At 39.2% G+C, this 26,693-nt stretch overlaps 1 protein-coding gene across 1 annotated transcript in view; it reads right to left on the bottom strand.

The window, feature by feature from the left end:
- LOC136864296 (solute carrier family 41 member 1) overlaps positions 1-26,693 on the bottom strand; it is a 190,330-nt gene that overhangs the window by 4,535 nt on the left and 159,102 nt on the right. The gene's annotated exons all lie outside the window — the stretch shown is intronic.

Here is a 26,693-nt window from a genome sequence, read left to right as displayed (position 1 = left end):
ATCTTCATTAGCACAGTACATTAAATAAAACAACAATCCATACATTACAAATATACACAGGTCATTTCATACGTAATGGCAACAGTGTTATAATATCGTCAGAACATGTATATATATTTTTTTACAGTTTGCTTTTTACATCACACCGACACAGATAGGTCTTATGGTGACGATGGGACAGGAAAGGCCTAAGAGTGGGAAGGAAGCGGCCATGGCCTTAAGGTACAGCCGCAGCAATTGCCTGGTATGAAAATGGGAAACAATGGCAAACCATCTTCAGGCCTCTGCCAACAGTGGGGTTCGAACCCACTATCTCTCAGATGCAAGCTTCTTGGCAGTGATATGCTGTACAGCTGCGGACACATTGATTTTAATCCAGCTGTACTGGTATTAATTGAAAACTCTGCAGCACATGCTACTGAGGGCCACCAACAAATTATATCTGTGACCACAAGTGCCTAGGTATCAGCTCCTGGCACCGTTCGTGCATGTCCGGCTGTGCCCAAAGATGAATGCAAGTGAAGTGGTATAATGGTCATATGTGGAAACTGCACTCCTTTATGACAGAAATACCTGTTAGGATCACTCAGAACTACAAAAAGCTGTGGGCAATAGGGCACTGCCATACTGAACTGTTGCACACTGGGGGGTGGTCTTCCAACATGGATGTGTAGCTTCTGAGGACCTGATGCGGAATGGACATCCCATGTCTGTGGCTGTTATTAAACAGTGCTTAACAGAAAACTGACATTGACTCTGCAGAAAATTTCCATACATATGGGTATCAGTTAACAAGAGGTGTAGAAGTGGATGCGATATGAGATCTGTCACATCCCCCTGGAGTGATTTCAGTGAAAGAGACTGACATGCTTTATTGAATTATGACAACTGACAAAACCAGGGCGTGAGTGTATGAACCAGAACCAAAGCATTATTGCTGTGAAAATGATTATATATCCACTGTCCTTGACACAAAATGCGGCAGAATCCATCGCACCGAGCGAGTTAGCCATGCGGTTAGGAGCGCACAGCCGTGAGCTGTGGGTTCGAACCCCACTGTTGTCAGGCCTGAAGATGGTTTTCTGTGGTTTACCATTTTTACACCAGGGCTGTACCTTAATTAAGGCCATGGCCTCTTACTTCCCATTCCTAGTCCTTTCCTATCCCATCGTTGCCATAAGACCTATCTGTGACCATGCGACATAAAGCAACTTGTAAGAAGAATCCATTGCGCATGAAAGTAATGTTCATTTTGGTGCAGGAGAGCCGAGTTGTTCTCGAGTGTCATTTTCTTAGGGAGGGTCACACTGTCAGTTGTGCTGTTCCTATTTCGAGAACATCGACTAGTCAATAGACTGATGTGAACTAACACGGACATAGCACGCGAGAATGAGAGATTTACAATCGATATACGCATCGCGATATACTGTAGCCTACAGGTTTCAATCAACATCGCTCATTTGCGCGCATTACTCGTATTAATAAACGTAGATATTTCATTTGAAAGCGGGCCAATGAGTGAAGGACTTCCAGCCACTGGTGTACAAAGCTGAAATAGCGGAATTTGAAAACAAATGTTTGAAATTCCCCAAAAAATAAGATAAAATCGGGAGAATAATAGAATAATTGGGAGGCGGGGAAAACTGTCGAAAATCGGGAGTCTCCCGCCTAAATCGGGAAAGTTGGCAGGTATGTAAATGGTAGAGGAAACGAACTGTAATGCTCAGCAAGTTTTTATGACAGCATTTAACCCTCTAAGCGCCAACGTCCTTTTGAAAACCCGTTTGGTTTCCATCTGAAAAATGCCAACGTCCTTTCAAAAGGATGTTCAGTACTTATTTTTTATTATTAAAAGTAAGAGTCATTTTGTTTCAGAATCTCCCAATATAGTTAGTTAAAGACTTACTATTTTTGCAATAAACAGCCTCTTATTTTCAAGGCCACTGTTTCAGTATATCGGCCCAATAAGCAGGCATATGTATTGGCGCGCTTTACTTGGCGCGGCAACAACACTAGCAGTCTCGCTGTTTACCTTGTCCGCTCTGTGTCTAGTTGCTCTCGATCTTTTACTTGTTCATTTATTGCTGTGAAAATGATTATATATCCACTGTCCTTGACAAAACATAAGTGTGTTTGAGAGGTCTTGGAAAATATACTTGTAGTGAATTTGATGATGATTATTATTTGGAGTATGTTATGTAAAAGAAGTTCGTACCGTATTTCATTAGTATTGACATATAAACCAAACGAGTGTTATTAGACTTGTATTTTTGGCTCATTTGGATATGTAAACTTATTATTTTTACTACAGATTTATTTTAGGTACAAAATTGATGAAATTTTCAATATAGCTTCATAATAGGTTGTACTATTCAATAAATATGTTTGTGATGTATAAGAAACGTTCTGTTCTACCTAAATTTTATTGCTAAACTTTTGTTTTGTTTTATTTTATTTTTAATTAATATTTTTGGGTTTTGGCTGCCAAATATTTACTAATGGTCATAAATGAACTGAGTAAGGCTTTATTCGTTTAGTAAAATAATAACGAAAATTTCAAGTTCCTACCTACAGTAACAGCTGAACTGCGAGTGACCAAACAAAAGCTTGCAAAAATCGGAAACTGGCTTTGGCGTTCAGCAGTAGGAAAACCGTAATAGCACGCGGCGCTCAAAGGTTTAAGTACATCAAGTAGATTTAACGAATCGGTGGACACTAGAGGTCTGCAAACCACCCAGTTTGTTCGCTCACGCTCATGCGACCCTCATATGGCCCTTTGAACGGATTGGCTAGGAGCATGGATTCTCGAGGTAAGGCCACTGATGCGCTTACAGACAGTATCAACAAAGTTACAATGAACAAACTAAAAAGGAGTGAGGAAAGGAGGGTAGCCGACTATAAAATATGCATTGAAGTAATGTAATTAGACACAGAACAATAACTTGTACTGTCTTGCACATCATCAAAAACATTCATCAATATTGTGTTGGCTGTTTTAGTACAGAATTAATCAAAAGAACATCATTTACTCTATCTGGGTTAGGTGAGCTCCTTTTGTCACTATTTCAGTTACCAGCTGAACTCAAATTTCTTTCACTTGCCGCATTGAAAGGTGGAATAGATAATATTTTCTTCATTAGCAGAGCAAGTCTTGGATATTCTGTGTTGTTATTTCTCCACCATGCAAGGGGATCGTCATCAGAGAGATGATCTTTTAATAAATAAATTGTTGTACGACGAATATCGGAAACATATATTCGTCCAAAGTATGCACCAACATTAACACATTTTTGACATGGAACTCTGTTCCCGAAACAACTGCAAAGGGACGGAGATCAGTTGCACACATTTTGGCGTCCTTCTGCATAATGTTTTGTTTGATAACATGTTGTACTGTATTTGATGGCCGCACTTTACACATGTGTGCTTTCATAGGTGAAGTAATAAATGCAAACTTAAATAAGGAAGCACAATGTTTACATGGCACATATCCTACAAGTTGACCATTCGCAATTGTTACTAGCAAGAAGTATTCCCAATGATGATATTGATAAAAAGAATGTAGTTGCTGTGATCTTGAACCAAGTACAGATCTGTTCTTACATTGGTAATCCATATTCTTTACTCTCAAGTTTTGCTTTCACCCTGTCTTTGGACTCCCCTTCATGTTTGCAGCAAATATTGTAGTACTGTGAATGTGAATCAGTCAGACTGAACGTGGTGCATTCTCTCAGACTGCCCAGCGCCAAGCGGTCGGACAAGTCACACTCACAAGCAGACTAGGATTTAACTACCAGACTACCTTCGTTTGACCAACCGTAAATGAGGAATGCAGACCATTAGTGGACACAGCACTACATGAAATGAGGAAACTCCTCGGTTTATGCTTGCGGAAGGGACTTGTCCAATTGCCATCTTTTATATGTTGCTGGAGTGAAAAGACAGTTTTCTATACCAAAGTTGCGCGTAGTGTTATGAGCAGAAATAGATTTCAATTACTCTTCAGAATAAATGAATAAAGTTTGAGATCCTGTTTGTCATTTACCCAAAACTTTCTTTCTTGTCCATCTTACAGATCTGAATACGCTTCCGGTGTGGCGAGCTCATTATAAGAACGATATAAAACCTGATCCTTCTAATAAAAGGTAAGTATGGGCAAGTGCTGGGACATTAACTAGGCCTACAGCATACGTGTGACCATGAGGGCGCTGCTTGTATGCGTACGTTTCATAACATTTGTTCATGTTACTGTACGTGTGTATGTGGTTGTGTGTCACCACTTTGACCGACTATGGATAATAAGTTAACCTAATATATCATAAATATATCCTCATTTCAGTGATCACTTGCTAGGTTAAGCCTGTGAATGTTTTGGCACCAAGAGACCACACATTTAGAAGATGATTTTTTAATGGAAGCGTCGCTGGCTGCTTAATAAGGTTTCACTATATACCAATGAAGGCTAAAAAACTAATGTCATGATGCACATGACATACTTATTTTGATATATGCAACCAAGACCTGGCCAAGGATATATGAGAGAGAGTGAGAAGTTGTGGGAAGATTTAAAAGTTGAAAAGTTCAGAGACAACATGGAGAAACAGAGAGTAAAGAAAATCCAAATGACAATGAATGTACCATGAAGCAATGGATCTGGTCTGGAACAAGGTGGATAAGGAGTGGCAAAAGTATAGAGAAAAATAGAGGGAAACCATAATTGCCCCAACCTAGTGGAATTTAGATAAAGAGGAAATGACAATGGAAAAAAAGAGGATATTGCAAACAATGGTTATCAAAAGTACTAGCATAACCAGACTTTCAACAAATATAACTGCAGAGCTAACAAAAATTTGCACATATTTAATGTATAATTTTGCAGTCATAAAAGTCTTCTTAACTGTATACTTAAAAATTAACAATGCTGCATGTCAGCTATTGTAAAGGTTATTTAAAAGCCTCCAAAAATATTCTGTATCAGCTATCTTTCAACAATCACTTATAGAAAGTCTCCTCCTTCCCCTGCAGCATTATTTCTGTAAATCCTCTCTTGTAAAACAGTGATATCTATTTAATTTGAAAGTGAAAATCCACAGCCTGTTTCCAGTCATTCGACCGGGTCAGGAATGGAATGAAAGAAGCCCCCATCTAGCGGCGAGGATAGGAAATGTGCTGGCTGCCAAAGCCTGTCGCACTCCTCTTGGGCAATGATAAATGACTAACAGATGAAATGATAATGGAGAGTGTTGTTGGAATGAAAGATGACAGGGAAAACTGGAGTACCCGGAGAAAAACCTGTCCCGCCTTAGCTTTGTCCAGCACAAATCTCAAACGGAGTGACCAGGATTTGAACAGCGGAACCCAGCAGTGAGAGGCCGGCACGCTGCCGCCTGAGCCATGTAGGCTTCATCTATTTAATTTGAAGATGGTTAAATATAAACATTTTCACACCAGGCAAATGCTGGGGCTGTACCTTAATTAAGGCCACGGCCGCTTCCTTCCCACTCCTAGCCCTTTCCTGTCCCATCGTCGCCGTAAGACCTATCTGTGTCGGTGCGACGTAAAACAACTAGCAAAAAAAAAATAAAAATATAAACATCATGCAACAAACGTACTCAAATGTAAACAAGTAAGCTATGAAAGCAAACAGAACTCAAACCATTCATGATGCATTAAAAACAAACACCCACACCCACACCAAAAAGGGAATAAGTAGCTGCTGTTTGGACAAGTGAATTCCGCATTCATTGGGCAACTATCTGTTGTGATGTCCGCTTAGGTCTACTCAGACATGGAGAAGAGAGTGGCATACTTTGGAGAAAATCTGACACCTGATTAATTCAGTTTTATTTATGTCACTTTGATTTGCTACCCACATTCTGACTTTGATACTAACTTAAAGTATGTTCACTAATGGGAAGCCTGAGCAGAACATGAAAAAAATCTTCAATATAGCTAAGGCAAGTGTGTCTTTCTTTTTTTTAGTTTGAAAACGGCAATAGTTCGTGGTGTGGGTTACTGTAGTCGCGTCCTAGTTCACTAACCGTGGGCAATGGCTGAGTGACCTAGTAAGTGGTCCTGACAGTCAGGATACCAGTGGCCATGGAATAGAAGTGGGCATCTCTGACATATTCAGAGTCATGGACCTCCTTTAGCTCAGGCAGCTAGGATTATTCTTTCAACTGGAGATCCTCAACCCATTAGAGGAGAGATCCTTACTGGGACTATGTGCAAGTAGTGTACGATCCTGTTTCATACAATTTACCAACCTCAAAAATTTTTAAGAAAGCCTCGGACCTATGGGAATAATGGAGACCCCCCCCCCCTGCTTCGATTTGACAGGCGGGGGACTCCTTGGAAACAACTTGGCGAACAAAATGGAATTCGATGGGGAGCTATCAATACTAATGGGGCTTATGGAAGGAAGAAAGAACTGGCTGAGTTAGCAAAGAGGATGGGATGGATGATATTCGGGTAAGGGGAGATAACAAGGAAAGATAGGAGATAGCACAGTATTCATAACAGATGGAAGGGCAGAGTTTGGGGCAGGACTGTTCATTGGGAATACTTGCACGCAACACAGTTTCTGTTAGACATGTAAATGAGCAAATTATGTGGGTAGATTTAGCTGTTGCAGGAATTAGAACGAGAATTGTCTTGGTGTATTCATCATGTGAGGGTGCAAATGAGGAGGAGGATGATGATAAGCAGGGTCTGCATTCTTACCTAATTACATATTCCGCTCCGTTACTTGTAGACAACTAAAAGTGAAAAATATCAAAGATTTTTTCTTTCAAGTTGGTGTATGTTGCACAGACACATATAGGTTTTATGGCGCTGATGGGATAGGAATGGGCTAGGAGTGGGAAGGAAGCAGCCATGGCCTCAACTAAGGTCTTAACTAGTGTGAAAATGGGAAACTATGGAAAACCATCTTCAGGGCTGCCAACAGTGGGGTTTGAACCCACTATCTCTTGAATGACGAAGAATTGTTGTTCTGATATTGTAATATATTGGTTTCATTTTACATATTTGTACATATTCTTAGCAATATAACATATTTTACTTATTATGCAATGAATGTAACATTTTTGTATATATAAACAGTATTAACCTTATTTAGTAATGTTTATTTTTTCTTTTCCTTCGTTTTCAGTCATGAGAACAACAGGACGTTAGCTAAACTCCTTCCAATTGGAGAACAAAGTAAGCGCAAACAAAAGCACGTGGCTTCAACTGCTTCACCCTTCTTTCCTTCTTCGTCCACCATTTCTAAATTTAAAAATATGAGTTGTTTCTGAATGTTTGAAGTTTAAAGTATGAAGTATTGAATGCGAAAGCGTTTTATCAATTGAAAATTATATTATTGTTCCAAGCTTCTGGTCAATAACTTAAATATCCAATATCTGCTTGCGAAAATCACTATTTATCTCGAATTGTTAGCTGTAAGCTGCGAGGAAAAACACGCGATAGCACGACCTTGAGTCAGTTCATTTCAATCGCGCGTCAATGACTGGTGTTGTAAAGCATAAGCATCATGAAATTAACATCTGAGTTAACCGGTATGTCTGTTTTGAGTGTGTATAGTGTGCAGAAAGAATGTTCTACTACTGGCCATGTTACCACACTGGGTAAAAATCTGTTACCGTATCTCAAACATGTTGATATGTCTATATCCGTTAATTTTCATTTATGTTCATATTGACGTAAAGAGCAGGCAGCAAGCCACGTAGAACTCGTGGAGGGATAGAAAATATTTGTTTATGTCTACTTTATTATTTTGTTGGAAATAGTATACATCAATGAATTGTGTAAAATACTCCACTGTTTACAGTGCAGCCGGCCTGGGGGTCACGATCGGGAAGGCGTCAAGTCTATATGGTTGTCTGACGAGAAGTCGCGTGGATGCGGGGTAAGAGATGCGAGGGGTAAGCATGGCTACCACATCTATCTATCTATCTTATGTCTCAAGGCCTGACAATAAACACCAGTTCCGTCAGCGGTAACTCGCGAACTGAGGTGCTGTCGTGAAGTTTCAAAGCGGTAGTGCAATTGTTCCTTAGTTACACACTTGCTGTATGGCTGCACAACGAACAGTTTAATCATGAATATGCATCGATTCCGAGAGCTTGCATTGTCTGCCAAGACTGATGTTTGTAGCTAAGAGTGTAGTATATATTACTCGTGCCATACCTACAAGCTGCTGCTGCTTCTCATTAGACACAGATAGTATGGTCTGAAACCTTGATTAGCCAGTTCAAGTCCTGTTGGTCGAAAAATACTTTACTATCAGAATGTTGGCCGGTAGGAGATGTGGTGTTATTCAATTCCTAGTTAAAAGAATTGCCTGCCAAAGTCTGGATTCAATTCCAAACCACTCCACAATGTTCATATGGAGCAGGGCATATAATGCTGTTGATGATGATTTGTCCGTCGGACGATGACGTTAAGCCTTGAGCAGACTCCATGGTGCTATTCGACATGAGTGGGCTATGTGCTGGCATCGGGTTTCATCCCATCTCTTTCTATAATATCACACCATTTGTTTCATCTCATTAACTTCTCTGATGAGGCTGACGTCAGAAAGGGCATCCAGTCATAAAAACTTGCTATGAATATTCATCTCACTTCATACCCGACCCCATGGAGAAACGGGGCAAGGGTTAGACATACACTCTGCAATTTACAATGCATAACGTTCTATTTTATATATCTGAAGTACTTTGATTATGTCCTAATTTGTTTACTTAAGAAGTAACTATACCTACTGTCAAAATTAGAAAACAGTAGACTATGTAAATTATCTAAAGCAACGGTGACACCATTGTCCTGAAATATGGAGCTATTTAATAAAATTGTATCGTCTCATATCATAAGTATAATAAAAGGAATACACGAACAATAAAAAAGATCCACAGCCTGTTTCCAGTCATTCAACCGGGTCAGGCATGGAATGAATGCAGCCTCCTTCTGACAGTAAGGATAGGAATTGTGCTGGCTGCTGAAGCATGTCTCATTCCTCTGTGGCAATGATTAATGACAGACATATGAAATGAAATTATATTGGAGTGTGTTGCTGGAATGAAAGATGACAGGGAAAACCCACGTACCCAGAGAAAAACCTGTCCCGCCTCTGCTTCGTCCAGCAAAAATATCACATGGAGTGACCGAGGTTTGAACTATGGAACCCAGGGGTTACAGGCTGACGCGTTGCCACCTGAGGCTGCGAATAAGCGAATATTTTTGTGAAATTAATGGACTAATACTACTACATATTTAATGAATATTACATATTTCTATAATATTTACTAAATTTTTTATTTACATATTTCACACTTTGATCTAACAAAAAAATCCAGGCCCTAATGATAAGTTTTATGAAGCACTGAGTGACATCGTAGTCAGGGTCAACAGCAAGGATAGGATAGTGCTAACGGGCGATTTCAATGCGGGAGTTGGAAATAGAACCGAAGGAAGCGAAAAGGTGATGGGTAAATGTGCGGAAGATATGGAATCTAATAGGAATGGGAAGGATTACTGGACTTCTGTGCTTCTATGGGATTAGAAGTTAAGAATATATTCTTAAAGCACAAGGGTACACATGGGAGTGTAGGGTCACCAGATCCATAATAGACTATATATCGTAATCGACTTTGAATACCAGAAGTCTGTCAGGAATACGTGGGTATTTCGGGGATTTTTTTTTGCTATTTGGCTTAACGTCGCACCGACACAGATTCGTCTTATGGTGACGATGGGATAGGTAAGGTCTAGGAAGTGGAAGGAAGCGGCCGTGGCCTTAATTAAGGTACAGCTCCGGCATTTGCCTGGTGTGAAAATGGGAAACCACGGAAAACCATCTTCAGGGCTGCCGACAGTGGGGCTCGAACCCACTATCTCCCGATTACTGGATACTGGCCGCACTTAAGCGACTGCAGCTATCGAGCTCGGTGGGGATTTTTTAAATGATACAGATCACTATCTGATCTGCACGGAACTAAGTATCTCTAGGCCTAGGATAGATAAAGTGTAATCTGTCTGCAGACAAATGAGGGCAGAAACTTTCCAGGATGAGGAAATTAGACAAAAGTACATGGATGTGAAAAGTTCCAAACAATAGGCAGTTTGCAGTTTTAAGATGTTCTACATAGAAACAGGATGGTTGGCATACTGGGATACTGTAGTGGAAGCAGCAAAGAGAACTACTGGGTGTAGTCAGTCAGTCGGTCGGTCAGTCAATCAATACTGATCTGCATTTAGGGCAGTCGCCCAGGTGGCAGATTCCCAATCTGTTGTTTTCCTAGCCTTTTCTTAAATGATTGCAAGGAAATTTAATGAACATCTCCATTCATAAGTTATTCCAATCCCTAACTCCCCTTCCTATAAACAAATATTTTACCCAATTTGTCCTCTTGAATTCCAACTTTATCTTCATATTGTGATCTTTCCTACTTTTAAAGACACCACTCAAACTTATTTTGTCTACAATTATCATTCCACGCCATCTCTCCACTGACAGCTTGGAACATATGACTTATTTGAGCAGCTCGTCTACTTTCTCCCAAGTCTTCCCAACCCAAACTCTGCAACATTTTTGTAACTCCTCTTTTGTCAGAAATCAACCAGAACAAATTGAGCTGTTTTCCTTCGGATTTTTTTCCAGTTCTTGAATCAAGTAATCCTGGTGAGGGTCCCATACACTGGAACCATACTCAAGTTGGGGTCTTACCAGAGACTTATATGCCCTCTCCTTTACATCCTTAGTACAATCCCTGTATCTGTACCCTTTATTTACAATACCATTTATGTTATTACCCCAATGAAGATCTTTCCTTATAGTAACACCTAGGTACTTACAATGATTCCCATAAGGAACTTTGACCCATCAATGCTGTATTTTAAACCCGTGAGGATTTTTCCTAGTGAAACTCACAACCTGACTTTTAACCCCATTTATCAACATACCATTGCCTACTGTCCATCTCACAACATTCTTGAGGTCATTTTGCAGTCGCTCACAACCTTGTAACTTATTTATTATTCTATACAGAATAACATCATCCGTAAAAAGCCTTATATCTGATTCCACTTCTTTACTCATATCATTTATGTCTATAAGAAAACAAAGGTCCAATAATACTGCCTTGAGAAATTCCCCTCTTAATTATTACAGGGTCAAATAAAAGCTTTGCCTACTCTAATTATCTGAGTTCTATTTTCTAGAAATATAGCCACTCATCCATTTACTCTTTTGTCAAGTCCAATTGCACTCATTTTTCCCAGCAGATTCCCTTGATCCACCCTATCAAATACCTTAGACAGGTCAACCATGTCACAGTCCATTTGACCTCCTGAATCCAAGATATCTGCTGTATCTCTTGCTGGAATCCTACAAGTTGAGATTTAGTAAAATAACCTTTCCTAAACCCGAACTGGCTTCTATCAAACCAGTTATTAATTTTTCAAAGAAGTCTAATAAAATCAGAAAGAATGCTTTCCCACAGCTTATATGCAATGCATGTCAAACTGACTGGCCTGTAATTTTCAGCTTTATGTCTATCACCCTTTCCTTTAAACACAGGGGCTAATATAGCAACTCTCCATTCATTTGGTATAGCTCCTTCATGTAAACAATAATCAAATAAGGAATTCAGATAGGGTACTATATCCCCAACCCATTTTCTTTAGTACAGTGGAACCTTGATTCTCCATTTTTGGAGGGAGCACGGAAAAAACTTTTAACGCAGGAAAACTGAAAATCCGGGAATGAACGAACCACCAACAATTTGGCTAAATATCACAAAAATGAAATTTGTATAATTATAATCTTACAAACACTCCTAAACCAAAGCAAACTACAGCTCCAATGGCCCTTCGCCTACCAAGTGATTGCTGCTCAGACTGAAGGCCTGCAGATTACGAGGTGACGCATGGCCAGTGCGACTAATCCTCTCGGTTGTTATTCCTAGCTCTCTATACCGGGAACGCCATCTCACTATTCGATAGCTCCTCAATTAAAGGTAATCATAGGCTGAATGGATCTGGAACCAGCCCTCATATCCAGGAAAAAATGCCTAGTGTTCGCCACGGGACTCTTGGGTACTAGACCACAAAAAAAAGATGTGGCCGGAAATCGAACCCAAGCCCTCCGGGCGAGAGGCAAGCAAGTTAGACCACGGGGCCGGCTTCAAATATTAATTACCGGTAGGCGAGTTAAAAATCTGAAAATTTTACATTCAGTTTTACAGGTCAAATTTCGCCAGTTCCTGTGAAAACCTCTTTCAGTTCAGCAACTTTGGTCAGCCAAACTCTTCGAAAAACCTAATAACATCAAGCCAAACAACAATCGACTACAAGTTTTTTTTTTTTGCTAGTTGCTTTACGTCTACCGACACAGATAGGTCTTATTGCGATGATGGGACAGGGAAGGGCTAGGAGTGGGAAGGAAGCGGCCGTGGCCTTAATTAAGGTACAGCCCAAGCATTTGCCTGGTGTGAAAATGGGAAACCACGGAAAACCATCTTCAGGGCTGGTGACAGTGGGGTTCGAACCCACTATCTCCCGAATACTGGATACTGGCCGCACTTAAGCGACTGCAGCTATTGAGCTCGGTAATCGACTACAAGTAGTTTTTAATTCTCTAATCTAATAAAATAAAGCACATTAGATACAAAAGCGCCCAGCATGATGGCAAAATCCCTTTCTTGGATCTCCCATTGTAATTTGGTCACCAGTATACGTACTGTGTAAATTAGGCCTACATCGACTTTTAAAGATTATGTTGAACTCAAGAATATGGTTTTGAATGTAGGTATCGATTCTAAAAAGTTCTAGAATGCATTATATTCAGTTCTGCCAGTCACTATTCACAATCAAATTGGAAAGAGCAAAAAGTATCATATAAACTTTAGAAATTAGTTATTCGTGATCTTGAGTTCAGTTGGAAAGCACGCTCACTGTACAAGTCAGTACGGGTGGGAAATGATACAAATTTTTTTAATGTAACGTGTGCAAATTAAACGACTTTACAACATTTTAACACCCCCATAGAATTTCCAGTCTTATATTAGGACCAAAAGAGTATTATGCAATCCCAAAACCTCCCATGACTTTAACATCTGTTCTGGTCTCGATAACATAATCGTACGGTATACAATATATTAAAATACTAAACTTGTGTTAAGAAGGAGCAGTTTCGACTCCTGCCTGAAAGCCCAGTGACTATTCAATGCCCTGAGGGAAGTGCTGAAAACCAGGTCAGCGATACAACCGAAAAAAAAAAAAAAACTAAATAAATAGACATCTAACCCTGGAATAATGTAGACGTTTTACAAGTACGAACATGACTAAACTCGTTCTGTCTTGAAGTAGAGCTGCCGAAATGCACTCTGTTTCCTTCCAATTGTGGTCACTCTCTGCTTTATGATTTTCAAGGATTCTATAAACAATACCTCCCGAATGCGATGCTAAGATGGTCCCTTATGCAAGTTCACCGCCGAACGCTTTCCCAGTACAGTACTTGCTCTAATTATCACAATGACGGGACGATAACACCAAGATCCATAAGTATGCTGTAGCCGCCCTTTTGTGAGATACAGTTTTTTAAAAAACACTTGATTGAGGATTTAGCGTTAATGGGACTGAAATTTCTGGAGGGTTGATCCGGGAAATAGTTTCTTCGAGGAACAGATAAAGCAGGGTTTTTACAATGTGATTTAATTAGGATGCTCGCGGGACCACGTAATTTGAATGAATAATCTTGAAAAACATAGCCTTTAGGAACGTAAAATCGAGGTTCTACTGTATATCCCTAGAAATCTTATCGATTCCAGCTGCTTTTCTAGTTTTCAACTTTTGTATCTCATTGTAAATGGCATTGTTATCATAGGTAAAGTTTAATACATTTAGTATTAGTTGCTTCTCCTATCTGGACATTATCCTTGTAACCAACAATCTTTACAGACTATTGACTGAATACTTCTGCCTTTTGAAGATCCTTGCACACTCCCTTGTTCATTAATGATTCCTAGAATGTTCTTCTTGGAACCTGTTTTTGCCTTAAAGTACCTATACATACCCTTCCATTTTTCACTAAAATTTGTATATCTGCCAATTATGCTTGCCATCATGTTATCCTTAGCTGACTTCTTTGTTAGATTCAATTTCCTAGCAAGTTCCTTCAATTTCTCCTTACTTCCACAGTCATTTCTTACTATTTCTTTCCAACCTGCACCACCTCCTTAGTCTCTTCACTTCTCTGTTATAATACAGAGGGTCTTTACCATTCCTTACCACCTCTAATGGTACAAACCTGTTTTCACATTCCTCAACAATTGCTTTAAATCCATCCCCAGAGTCTGTTTACACTTTTATTTACTGTTTTCCACCGATAATAACATCTTGGTGGAATGATGAAGTGAGGGCAGATTGTAAACGTAAAAGGAAAGTTGAGTTTAAGATGGTGCCAGCTAAGGATGTAAGTAAAGATAGCTCCCGGTTCTCTTGCAAAATATCTGGGAGTAAGTGTGGTGTAAACAAGAAGCGAGTGAAGAATGGTATCCCGTGTGAAAAGTGTTTAATTCGGTGCCATTTTAAGCGTATGTGTAGTGCTGGTTTTGTTAAAAATGAAGATACTTGGACCTGTGTGAGCTGTGGTGAGTGCAATTTGAGTAGCAGTAACAAACCTAGGCATACAACTGTCAACGAATCACTGGCGTCTCATTCCGTGGAGAATGGAGGCAATGAAAATGTCTTGTAATTCTCTCTTTATTGCAACAGGATATACAAGCATTAAAAGCAGAGAATGAGATCTTAAAGGAGAAGGTACGTTTACTGGAATCAAAAGTACCGGTAAACACTCAGAACACAGGTGGCTCCGTGAATTCTAGCGCGTGGTGTCAAGTTGCTTCGGATTCTAGGAGGAAAAGTGTACAGTTAAATAAGGACAACTTTGTAATTGATACCAAAAATAGATTTTCAGCCCTGAGGGAAGTAAGCGATACGCAAGGACTTATCCGTATGGGAAGCAGTCAAACGTACAGCACAAACTCCGTTATGAGACATGGCAAAGTTAGGCCTAAAATCCCACACAGTACACCGGCGAAAGTGTTGAACATTCTTATATTTGGTGATAGGCAGGCGAGGGGAATTGTGAAGGAAATGAACAGTGAAGATATTTCAGCATTGGCCGTCACCTATCCTGGGGCCCCAATCAAGAAGGAACTGGAAAACACTGAGCAGGCAACAAGAAACCTCGGAAGTCGCGATGCAGTAGTGATCATCGGCGGGACAAACGGCGTAGCTCACAACGACGCTAAGAATGTCGTTTCTCAACTTAAATGGATACTAGGTAAGCTGACTCACATTAACATCTTTGTAGTGAACGTGCCCCACAGGCATGATTTAAGTGGACAAAGTTAATACAGATATGGTGAAAATTTGTACACATTTTCGTAATACTCAGGTAATTGAATGCAACAGTTTCAAGAGACACTGTTACACAAAGCATGGCCTTCATCTAAACAATTCAGGTAAACGAAAGATTGCAAATATTGTTCTAGGTTTTATTAATCATAAGATATGTACTGTAAAAAAGGCAACTCCCTTGAGTTATAATACTGACCAGGAAAACTAGTAGAAAGAGCCAGCTGTACTTCAAGCTGGCTCAGTCAACTAGAAAATGAAACTCAGGAAAGTAAGGAATTTCAAGTTACCCAATTGCAACAGTCAAGTTTTAGGGAGGAAGAGGGTCTGAGATTGCTCTTGGTAAACTGTCAGAGTGTAGTAAATAAACAATTAAAATTCGGTACATTGATGGAATCTTATGAGACTGATGTGGTTATAGGAGTGGAATCGTGGTTGAGAGAAGGGGTGGGTAATAGAGAAGTATTTCCAGAAGGGTATACAGTCTATCGTAGAAACCGAGGAGATAAAATGGGAGGGGGTGTTTATTCTGGTGAAGGAAACTTATTGTTCACATGAATGGTTTACTGATGAAAGAGATGAAATAATAGGGATAAAATTAGTTTCATTTGTGATAATATGAAGGAGGTGGGAATTATAGGAACATACAGGCCTGGAAAAGAGGAAAGAGACATGGCAATATTTGAAAAAATAATAGATTATACTCATAAAAACAATAATAATGATATGGTAATAATTGGGGGAGATCTAAATTTGCCTGAAGTTGCATGGAATGGAGCTGCAAGTGAAGCCCATGAACAGAAACTGGCAAATAAGTTAATTTGGGAGGGAGGATTTATACAAATAGTACAAGAACCAACTCATCTCTAACTTGCTAGATGTATTCGTGGTTAAACCATGGGAAATTGTTGATAAAACTGAGGTAATTGAAGGAATAGGTGACCATAAGGCTGTAATAATGTATGTAGGACTAATACCAGAAAGGCTTAACAACAGGGTCACACAAGACAAGAAATTGTACAGAAAAACTGAAGTTGATGAATTTGGGAGTTCCCTTAAATCACAATTCAGTTGTTGGATAAGTGAAGGAAGTAATGTGGATACACTTTGGGCTAAATTTAAAGGAATCATTTGGGAAGGAGAGAAGAGATTTGTATCTGGTAAGAAGGGTAAAATGACCTCGGACCCTGTTTATTATGCAAGGGAAATAAGAAAATTAAAAAGAAAATGTAGAATAGTAAACAGGAAAATCAAACAGGGTAGGGACAGTAGAGAAATTAGAAAACAGATAATGAAGGAACTGAATAGAATGAAAAAGGAAGCAAAAGAGAATTATATGAATGGTATACTTCAAGACAGTAATCACCACAAAGGGAAATGGAAAAAGCTGTATTCATATATTAGGAATCATAAAGGAAAAGGAATCCAAATTCCCACAATGGTGGGAGAAGGGGGTGAACACTATTTAACAGATACTGAGAAAGCAAATCTATTTAGTAGGGAATTCAGAGATTCAGTAGAAGATTGTCAGGAGTTGGAAACCAAAACAGAAGATAGAGAGGGAGACACACATAGGAAAACAACAAATGAAGATATTTTCAGAGAAATCCAACTGGTTCAGCACAGAAAAGCAGTAGGAAGTGATCAAATTACTGGGGAGGTATTAAAGACAATGGGGTGGTACATAGTGCCTTATTTAAAATTTCTCTTTGACTATGTCATAAATAATAGTATAATACCAAAGGAATGGAAGGAATCTATAATAATACCAATTTATAAAGGAAAGGGTGATAAAAGGAAACCTGAGAACTATAGACCAACCAGCCTGACCAGTGTAGTTTGTAAAATACTGGAGAGTTTAATAGCAAAGTACATCAGAGGGATATGTGTTGATAAAAATTGGTTCATGAGGAGCAAGTATGTATTTAGAAAGACATTTTCTTGTGAGGCAAAGCTGGTGGGATTTCAGCAAGACATATCAGATCAGTTGGATCCAGGAGGCCAGTTAGATTTCATAGCCATAGATCTTTCCAAAGCCTTTGATAGAGTGGAACATGGAATATTATTAAAGAAATTGGAGGGAATAGGATTGGACGTAAGGGTTATACGTTGGATAAGAACATTTCTAAATTCAAGGGTTCAGAAAGTCAATGTAGGAAATAATGTATCACAAGAAGAGAAAGTTTGGAAGGGAATTGCACAGGGTAGTATAATCAGTCTGTTACTTTTCTTAATATACACAAATGATTTAGGGAACAATATAACATCAAAAATAAGATTGTAAGCAGATGACATAATTGTTTATAGGGAAATAAATAACATTGAGGATTTACAAAGAGACCCTGACAGTATCCAACAATGGGTTGAAGAGAATAATATGAAGGTTAATGGAGGCAAATCAACTGTTACAACATTTACAAACAGGAGCTTTAAAACTGAATTTAAATATACTTTGGATGAGGTAGTTATCCCAAAAGATGGCAAGTGCAAATATTTAGGTGTGAGATTTGAAAGTAATTTTCACTGGAAGGGTAATGTTGATGACATTGTTGGGAAAGCATACAGATCGTTACATGTCATAATGAGGCTACTTAAAGGATGCAACAAAGAATTAAAAGAGAAAAGTTACTTAAATATGGTTCGTCCATTATTGGAATGTGCAAGCAGTGTTTGGGATCCTCACCAAGAATACCTAATAAAAGATACAGTGTGCAGAGGAAAGCAGCAAGATTTGTAACAGGGGAATTCAGGAGAAAAAGCAGTGTATCAGAAATGTTACAGGAACCTGGGTGGGAAACTTTAAGTAAGAGAAGGGAGAAAACTAGACTTATAGGATTATATAGAGCCTATACAGCAGAAGCAGCATGGGGAGAAATCCATCAGAGGCTTCAGTTGGAAAATAATTATATCATCAGGATTGACCACAAGTATAAAATTAGAAGGAATTTTAGCAGAAGCGATTGGGGTAAATTTTCATTCGTTGGGAAGGGCGTGAAGGAGTGGAACAGTTTGCCAGGGGTAGTGTTTGATCCTTTTCCAAAATCTGTACAGATATTCAAGAAAAGAATAAACAGCAACGTAAATTTTAATCTTATACCACTTGTATTGTATTATTTGAAGTAATTCCGCACACTGTATATGAGTTGACTGTAAGTATAGGAGATATAAGTAGAATTTTGTAAACAATGTAAATTTATTAAGGGTGAGCTGTGTGTTTAATAGAAAAAAATGTTAGTGTAAATTGTATAATATTGTATTCTTGGAAAATATCTTCTTTTCTTAATTTAAAATTTAGTGCTTGACAATAATGTATTTTAGTGTACCATTTGCCACCGAGGTAGACACCTCATTTGCAAATAAAGTGATTTTGATTTGATTTGACATGGCTCCAACAAGGACTGATGCAGACAGGGAATTGTATATAGGTGAAAGAAACAGAGTGAAACAAATAATTGTTGAATCCAAGAAGAAGTCGTGGGACAATGTCAGTAATAACCTGGAAAGGCTAGGTCAAGCAACAGGGCAAACTTTTCTGGACAGTAATAGAGAATTAAAAACGGAGGGGAAAAAAGAAACAAACGGTGTTTTGAGTAAATCAGGTGAACTCATTACAGACTGCAGGGAATCAGTGAACAGGTGGAAGGAATATTCTGAAAAATTTTAATGTAAAAGGAAATCTTTCTGGTGACATAGCGAACAACCGAGCTCATGGGGAGGAAGACAATGATATTGGTGAATTGACACTTGAGGAAGTCGGAAGAATGGTAAATAAACTTCATTACCATAAAACAGTAGGAATGGCTGAAATAAGCAAGGGAACAGCAAGGACTGCAACTATCGATGTATTTCATTGATCAGTATACCAGGCAAGGTGTTCACTGGCATTTTGGAAGAGAGTGTGATCAGTGGTTGGGAGGAAGTTAGATGAAAACCAGTGTGGTTTCAGACCTCAGAGGAGCTGTCAGGATCAGATCATCAGTATTCGCCAGGTAACTGAAAAATGTTATGAGAGGAATAGCCAGTTATGTTTACGTTTCGTATATCTAGTGAAGACAATGAGGGAAAAGATCTTAGCTGTACTGGGGGAATATGGAATTAAGTGCAGATTATGTATGTATGCATGAAAACTGATTGATAGGTATCTCAAGATATTGAACTTTTGAGGTAAAGCTGCCATCAATGTCAGTCTTTTGAGCATATGGTTAACTAACTGACATGCATTTCCTGAGGCAAATTTGGTTCTTAATTGGGAACAATGTATTCTTTAATGTTATTTTTGTCAGTTTAGTTGTGTTGGTATTTACAAATCACTGAAGGTTTATCATACAAACTGGCCGGAGAGATAGCATCTAGGGTCAACGATTTAGTAAGATATGGCGTGACTAATTATTGATATTTGATAAACAAGCCACCATGCGTGTGATTGGACATATATGAATAATTGCAAATGCACAGGGCAAACTCAGTGTATAAAATGGAAACAAGAATTTATAATAAACATTGGTCACTGCCATGTGAAATCATAACTACACATCAACATAAAAGCTTTCATTTACTGGACATCGTCTTAAATCACTAGAATACTTCAACAAGGAAGTCAGCTCCCAGATGAAACTATCTTTACATCGGTCTGCTTTCAGACAAACTTTGCTTGACGGGAGCGAAAGCTGGGTGGACTCAGGATATCTTATTCATAAGTTAGAAGTAACAGAGATGAAAGTAGCAAGAATGATTGCTGGTATGAACAGGTGGGAACAATGGCAGGAGGGCACTCGGAACAAGGAGATAAAGGCTAATTTAGGAATGAACTCGATGGATGAAGCTGTATGCATAAAGTGGCTTCGGTGGTGGGGTCATGTGAGGCGAATGGAGGAGGATAGGTTACCTAGGAGAATAATGGACTCTGTTATGGAGGGTAAGAGAAGTAGAGGGAGACCAAGACGATGATGGTTAGACTCAGTTTCTAACAATTTAAAGATAAGAGGTATAGAACTAAATGAGGCCACAGCAATAGTTGCAAACAGAGGATTGTGCCGACATTTAATAAATTAACAGAGGCTAGCAGACTGAACGCTGAAATGCATAACAGTCTTTAATGATGATGTATGTATGTATGTACAGTAGAAGTCCGATATAGCGAGTACGGCATATAACGAGAACTCCGTTATAGCGACGACTTTTTTCTGTCCCTTCAAAATTCCTATATTAAACTGTGTATCGTCCTTCGGTTACAGCGAGAACCCTATCTCTGGCGCATCCGTTATTACGAGCGATTAAGCGCGAGCGATTTTTTCCGTTACCGATATTTATGCACCCCAGCGATGATATTGCATGCGATCGATTACCTTCGGCATCGTTTTCTCGCTATGTGCACTAGTGATTTCTCTCGTCGACATTCGAAGCTGATGTCAGAGTCGATTAGTAATACCCGTCGACAGCTGTTCCGTAAAGAAAATCCGAAATGAAGGAGAACATATTTTCGTAATAAATGCGTAAATAACGTGTCCGATGACGGTTGTTAACTCGTTAAAAATTAATGCCGACTAAACAACCGCTTAATTTTGAGGCTAAATACTGCAATTAAGAATGGGATACACCTCGAGATATGGCAGAGTGCTTAATTGATTTCAGAGGTTAGTTTATATTTTGTTGCGTCTGGTTAAATTACGGAAAGGCTATTATGAAAATTTATAGCGAGAAAGTTATAATTTCTCTATTGGCGCTTTAAGTGTGTTTTCATCATACGTATAGTACGGTAAAGTTAGGATACGTGATTCTGTTTGAATAAGAAACCTGAAACGTTTGTAACACAATGCGATCAATCATATTCGGTACAGTATAGTTTTCTCACTTTGTGCATTTGCGAGCTCTCTCGTTGACATTCAAAGGCGATGTTCGAGTTGATTAGTAATACCCATCGACTGCTGTTCTCTAAAGAAAATTCGAAATGAAAGAGGATAACACGTTTTCATAATAAATGTGTAAATAACGTGGCCGATAGCAGTTGTTAACTCGCTAAAATTAAAGACTGAAATAAACGATATCTTAATTTTAATGTTATATACGGGAATTAAGTAAGAATGTGATGCACCTCAAGATATGGCAGAGTACATCACTGATTTCAGAGGATATTTCGTATCTTCTGGCGTCTAGTTACGGCTATTTACATATAAATTTTTCGCGAGGAGGTTATTTCTCTACATGCGTTTCAAATATGTTTTCATGATAGGCTATATATACGGTTAGGTTAGGTGACGCTGTGTGAAGAAGAAAGCTGAAGTGTTTGCCACAGAAATCTCTGGAGTCATACCGCATTTCTCCGAATCCAAGACTTTTTTCTTTTCTCGGAATCTCATGCGAAAACTCAAGGGTTGTTGCATTCGCTGCCTAACAGTAAGTTAATGGATACCACTGGCAACTACCGCGGTAACCACACTGCTTCTTTTCACACGCGCACAGAACTCGTTGACAAACGACCGCCTCTTTACTACACATCGCTAGCCACGATAACCGGTTGTACAGTGCCTGTGTGTTTCTCAAATCTGCAGAATGGCATCAAAACATGCGACCCTTCGAATTCTTAGAAAAGCCATGGCTACTCAGTGACAGTGTCATAACGCGTCTCTTGTACATGACGCTTAGTAAAACTAAGGTTTACAGACAGCAGGAATATTTTCGTGACAGATAGTCGTACTGTAAAGATACGTGGAAAACGTATTGCCGGCAATTTGTCAACGGGTTTTAGTCGATATTATGGTGCCAATTTTTAGTTAATGTTTATTAAACACTCAGAAATGTAGAATAATTGTGCAGCCGCAAGAAAATACGGCATAGGCCTAACTAAAGCCAATATTTGGCGTTAGCATGAAGACAAAGAGCTAAAAAAATGCGTACTGTACAAAAAATGCATTCAGTGGTCCGCAACAAGGATGCTTCAAAGAAGTAGAAGATGAAGTTGTGAGGTACGTGCACGAAAAACGCAGGGCGGAATGGCCATACCGTGGCGCAATAAACTTGTTCGTTGACTTTCAACGTTCGCGATTAGGCATATACATCGCTAGCCGCTGAATTCGGCCGAACCCGACAAGCGAGACGTGCGTGTAGCGGTAGCCGGTTATATCTGAAGCTGCGTATTAAAAGTAACAGTTTTATAGACAGCAGGAATAATTTTCTGATGGATCGTTGTATTGTAGAGACGCATGGAATAGGTATTACCGGAAAATTTTCAACGAGTTCTTTTCGGTATTATGATGCCAATGTTAAGTTAATGGTCCTCAAACCTGCGGATATAAAGAATAATTGAGCAGCCGCAAAATAAAAGAAAGAAAGAAAGAAATACGGCTTGACGAAATTCAATGTTCGGCGTCTAAAAATGCGTAGGCCTACTGTACAACAAGGCATTCATATGATTTTACAAACTTCTTTTTGAGCCTGATATAAATTTTTTGAAGGATTCGGAGAAATACGGTACTATATTTTTTCAGAATGAAATTATACATACACTTTCACGTAGTATCGGATTTCAAAAAATAACAAACAAGTAAGCCGTCGTGTGGATATCATCTGCGGAAACGCAAGTTTTGAACAAACTGATTGGTGGTTCATACCGATTTTAATGGGCATGAAGGGTTTTCCGACTTTTATACAAAAATCGGATATAACGACAATCCGTTATAACGAGTAAATTTTTCGCTGTTAAGAATTCTCGCTATAACGGACTTCTACTGTATGTATGTTACTGCTTTAGTTCTTGTTATCTAAGTTGAGAGGCTAAAGTAATTTGCCGTGATCATCTTGTCACATCGTTTGTTTATGGTTATACATATTTGTTAATTCTTTAATCTTCTTTGTTATAGTTTTTTGTTGATGTTTACATTCCTGGCTAACAATGGAAAAAAGAAAGAAAAACTTTCACTATGGAGGAGGAGGTTCAAATCGTGGAAAAAGTGGATTCATTCAGTGGAACACGTGCTGCCCTGGCATGCAAGTTACAGCTCTCTATATCCACACTCAGCACAATGGTGAAAAATAAAGGAAGCATAACATCAAGTGCTTTGGAATGTGTATCAAACACCAAAAAGCAGACATATGCCTCATATACCAATTACAAGGAACTGAAAAAAAATAGTATGAAGTTGGTTTGAAACCTAAAGAGCTGCAGGCATTTGAATTGACAGTGTGCTTTTAAGGAATAAGGCGCATAAAGTGGCGAATATTCTTGGCAGTGAAAATTTCGGTGCATCCAATGGCTGGATGGACTGATTTAGGAAAAGGAATGACATTATCTATAGACCTGTGGGGAAAAACTGTGATAAAACTGTGGAAGAGTGGATCAATGGAAGATTGCAGGAGTTGACCAAGAAGTACGAACCTAGGAACGTTTTTAACCTAGATGAAACTGGGCTTTTCTTCAGTTTGTTGCCCAGCAGGACTTTGGCATTCAAAGTGGAAAAATGCCATGGTGGGGAACACAGCAAAATGAGGAACACAGTGAAGTTGGGAGACAATGCTGTGGCTCTGAGAAGCAATCCGGAAATCTAAAAAACCTCGTTGCTTCAAGAAAGTGCAATCATTACCAACTGCCTATGTTGCCAACCATAAAGGTTTGATGACCTCAGATATTTTTCGACAGCTGTTAGGTGCTCTCGATTCAAAAATGGGTGCGTGAAGTAGGAAGATCCATCTTTTTATCAACCGTTCTCCTGCACATCCCGTGCATGTTAATTTGAGGAACGCACTGTTAGAATTTCTGCCTGCTAACTGCACAAGCAAGCTACCACCTATGGATTTAGGTATTATACACTCCTTTAAAGCCATTTTATAGGAAGAACCTGGTGCAGCATATTTTATTTCTCATGGATGGTGGAAAGGATCCATCATCATTTAAAGTTTCAATCCTGGATGGGCTTCACTTCAATGCAAAGTCTTGGAAAGCTGTGAAGCAGACTACTATCTCAAACTGTTTCTTGAGAATAGGATTCTTCAAGAAATACCTCGATTCTCGTCTGGAAGAAGGAGAAGAAGAAGCAGAATAATAAGAATCTGTTTGTCTTCCAGTTAAAAGGTTTTTTTTAAAAATGATTGACTTCTTGACACTGTTCTAATTATTGTTGACTGTTCATTTCTTTCACTCCTTCCGGGTTGGCTGTTATTTATTTTGAGCTTGCTTAAGAGGCGGCCGGAGCTGGAACGACCGGCTACCAGCTCAGTAGTTGTTGTAACATGGGTCAAAAGTTTCTCAGAGTTTTTATAAGGAAACGGAACAAGGTAAAATTATTTTGTTTCTATAGCGCACGGTAGTCTGTGATACACTTTTCATTAGTGCAAAAACATTTCAAAAAGAAATGCAAATATAGTTATAAAATGGTAATTAAAATAACGAATCTCCATATGAAATTGAGCTCTGAACCGTGGTTTTCCTAAACTTGTTTTAAGTCAAGATGGTGTTCAAATTGGAAGCAAACTATACCGTAGCGAAGTTTATATTTTTCTCTAAGGGGCTACTTTAACATACTTCAAAATTAGGGTTTCTTTATATATTTAATCGTGATTTTAATAAAGCTCTGCTTATTGACTTCCGAGTGTCGGCCGAATTCTAGTGCTGGTAGTTCAGCCAGTTTCCGTCAGATGCCGCAGCGCCTTGTCCTTGAAGAGGGATGATGACAGATTAGCTCTTACCCACGCAGAGATGTGGTGAGCGAGATCTTCAGCTGCTATCAGTCGCTTCCTCACCCTTGCTTCAAAACAAGCGGCAGTGGACACGCTGACAATGCTTTGTTACTCGCTAGTTGTGGTATGACCTTTCAATAGCACGTTATATTTTGTCGTGTTTTATTATACCGTATCTTTTTACCGAGTGCAATGGAATGGCAAAATGCTTGATTTGTAATAAGACATTAAACTTTATTAAAAATGTTAACACTGGGCGAGCTGGCCGTGCGGTTAGAGGCGCGCGGCTGTGAGCTTGCATCCCGGAGATAGTGGGTTCGAATCCCACTGTCGTCAGCCCTGAAGATGGTTTTACGTGGTTTCCCATTTTCACACCAGGCAAATGCTGGGGCTGTACCTTAACGCCGCGGCCGCTTCCTTCCACCTCATAGGCCTTTCCTATCCTGTCGTCGCCATAAGACATATCTGTGTCGGTGCGACGTAAAACAAACTAGCAAAAAAAAATAACATTCATGGACATTATTCTTTAAAACACGCCGAAGAATATGACATATGTTGGTGAAGAACACCATGAAATTGCGAATGAACTTAGAACAGCTGCCTTAGCTGAGGTAGGTGTTATCCGACTTTATTGAATTGTCTTTGTTATATTAGTGACGCAATGATGTTTACTATTCAAACTAAGACAATGAACTTATTTTTATTGGTAATTGTAGGTCGGAGGTGAATAGGTCGGAGGTGAATCGTCAGTTCGAATAAGCTACGACATATCTCACTAAAAGAATGGCTAAGTGGCGTAACGTTACAGAAAGAGATGTAGTAATGGTTGAGAATCCGCATACTGAATAGTAGTTGCTACTAATGTTTCTGTATTATCTCTGTGTGTATACATTTATAAAACTATTTCAAGGTTTAGTAGAATAAGAATAAATTGCTGCAAATATATGTTGTTCCTCTTTCAGTTGTAGCCTATTACAATATGGGCAGTGGCGGTTCTAGATACTTAAAACCCGAGCTCGATAATTGCAGTCGCTAAAGTGCGGCCAGTATCCAGTATTCGGGAGATAACAGGTTCGAATCCCACTGTCGGCAGCCCTGAAGATGGTTTTCCGTGGTTTCCCATTTTTACACCAAGCAAATGCTGGGGCTGTACCTTAATTGAATCGATTATTTCAGAAACAAGTCAAGCGCCAACTCTGTCATTTTTGGGAAAATGAAAGAAACTGTCTAGCATCAGACAATATGTTACGGTAAGCAGGCCCCGATTTACAAATGGGCGGACTGGGCATTTGCCCAGGGCGCCAGTTTTTGAGGGTCGGCGGCTGGCGGATCGAGTAATTATGGCCTGCGTGAATTACGTCTTAAATTCATTACACTCAAATTACTTTTACATTCCACAAATTATTCCAATTATTTTATTAGACTATATAAAACACTTTTTTTTGCTAGGGGCTTTACGTCGCACCGACACAGATAGGTCTTATGGCGACGATGGGATAGGAAAGGTATAGGAGTTGGAAGGAAGCGGCCGTGGCCTTAATTAAGGTACAGCCCCAGCATTTGCCTGGTGTGAAAATGGGAAACCACGGAAAACCATTTTCAGG

Source organism: Anabrus simplex, chromosome 2 (genome assembly GCF_040414725.1).
Source record: "Anabrus simplex isolate iqAnaSimp1 chromosome 2, ASM4041472v1, whole genome shotgun sequence".
Taxonomy (NCBI): Eukaryota; Metazoa; Arthropoda; class Insecta; order Orthoptera; family Tettigoniidae; genus Anabrus; species Anabrus simplex.
The sequence above is the reverse complement of the archived record's forward strand: the minus strand, read 5'-3'. Positions and strand labels throughout refer to the sequence as shown.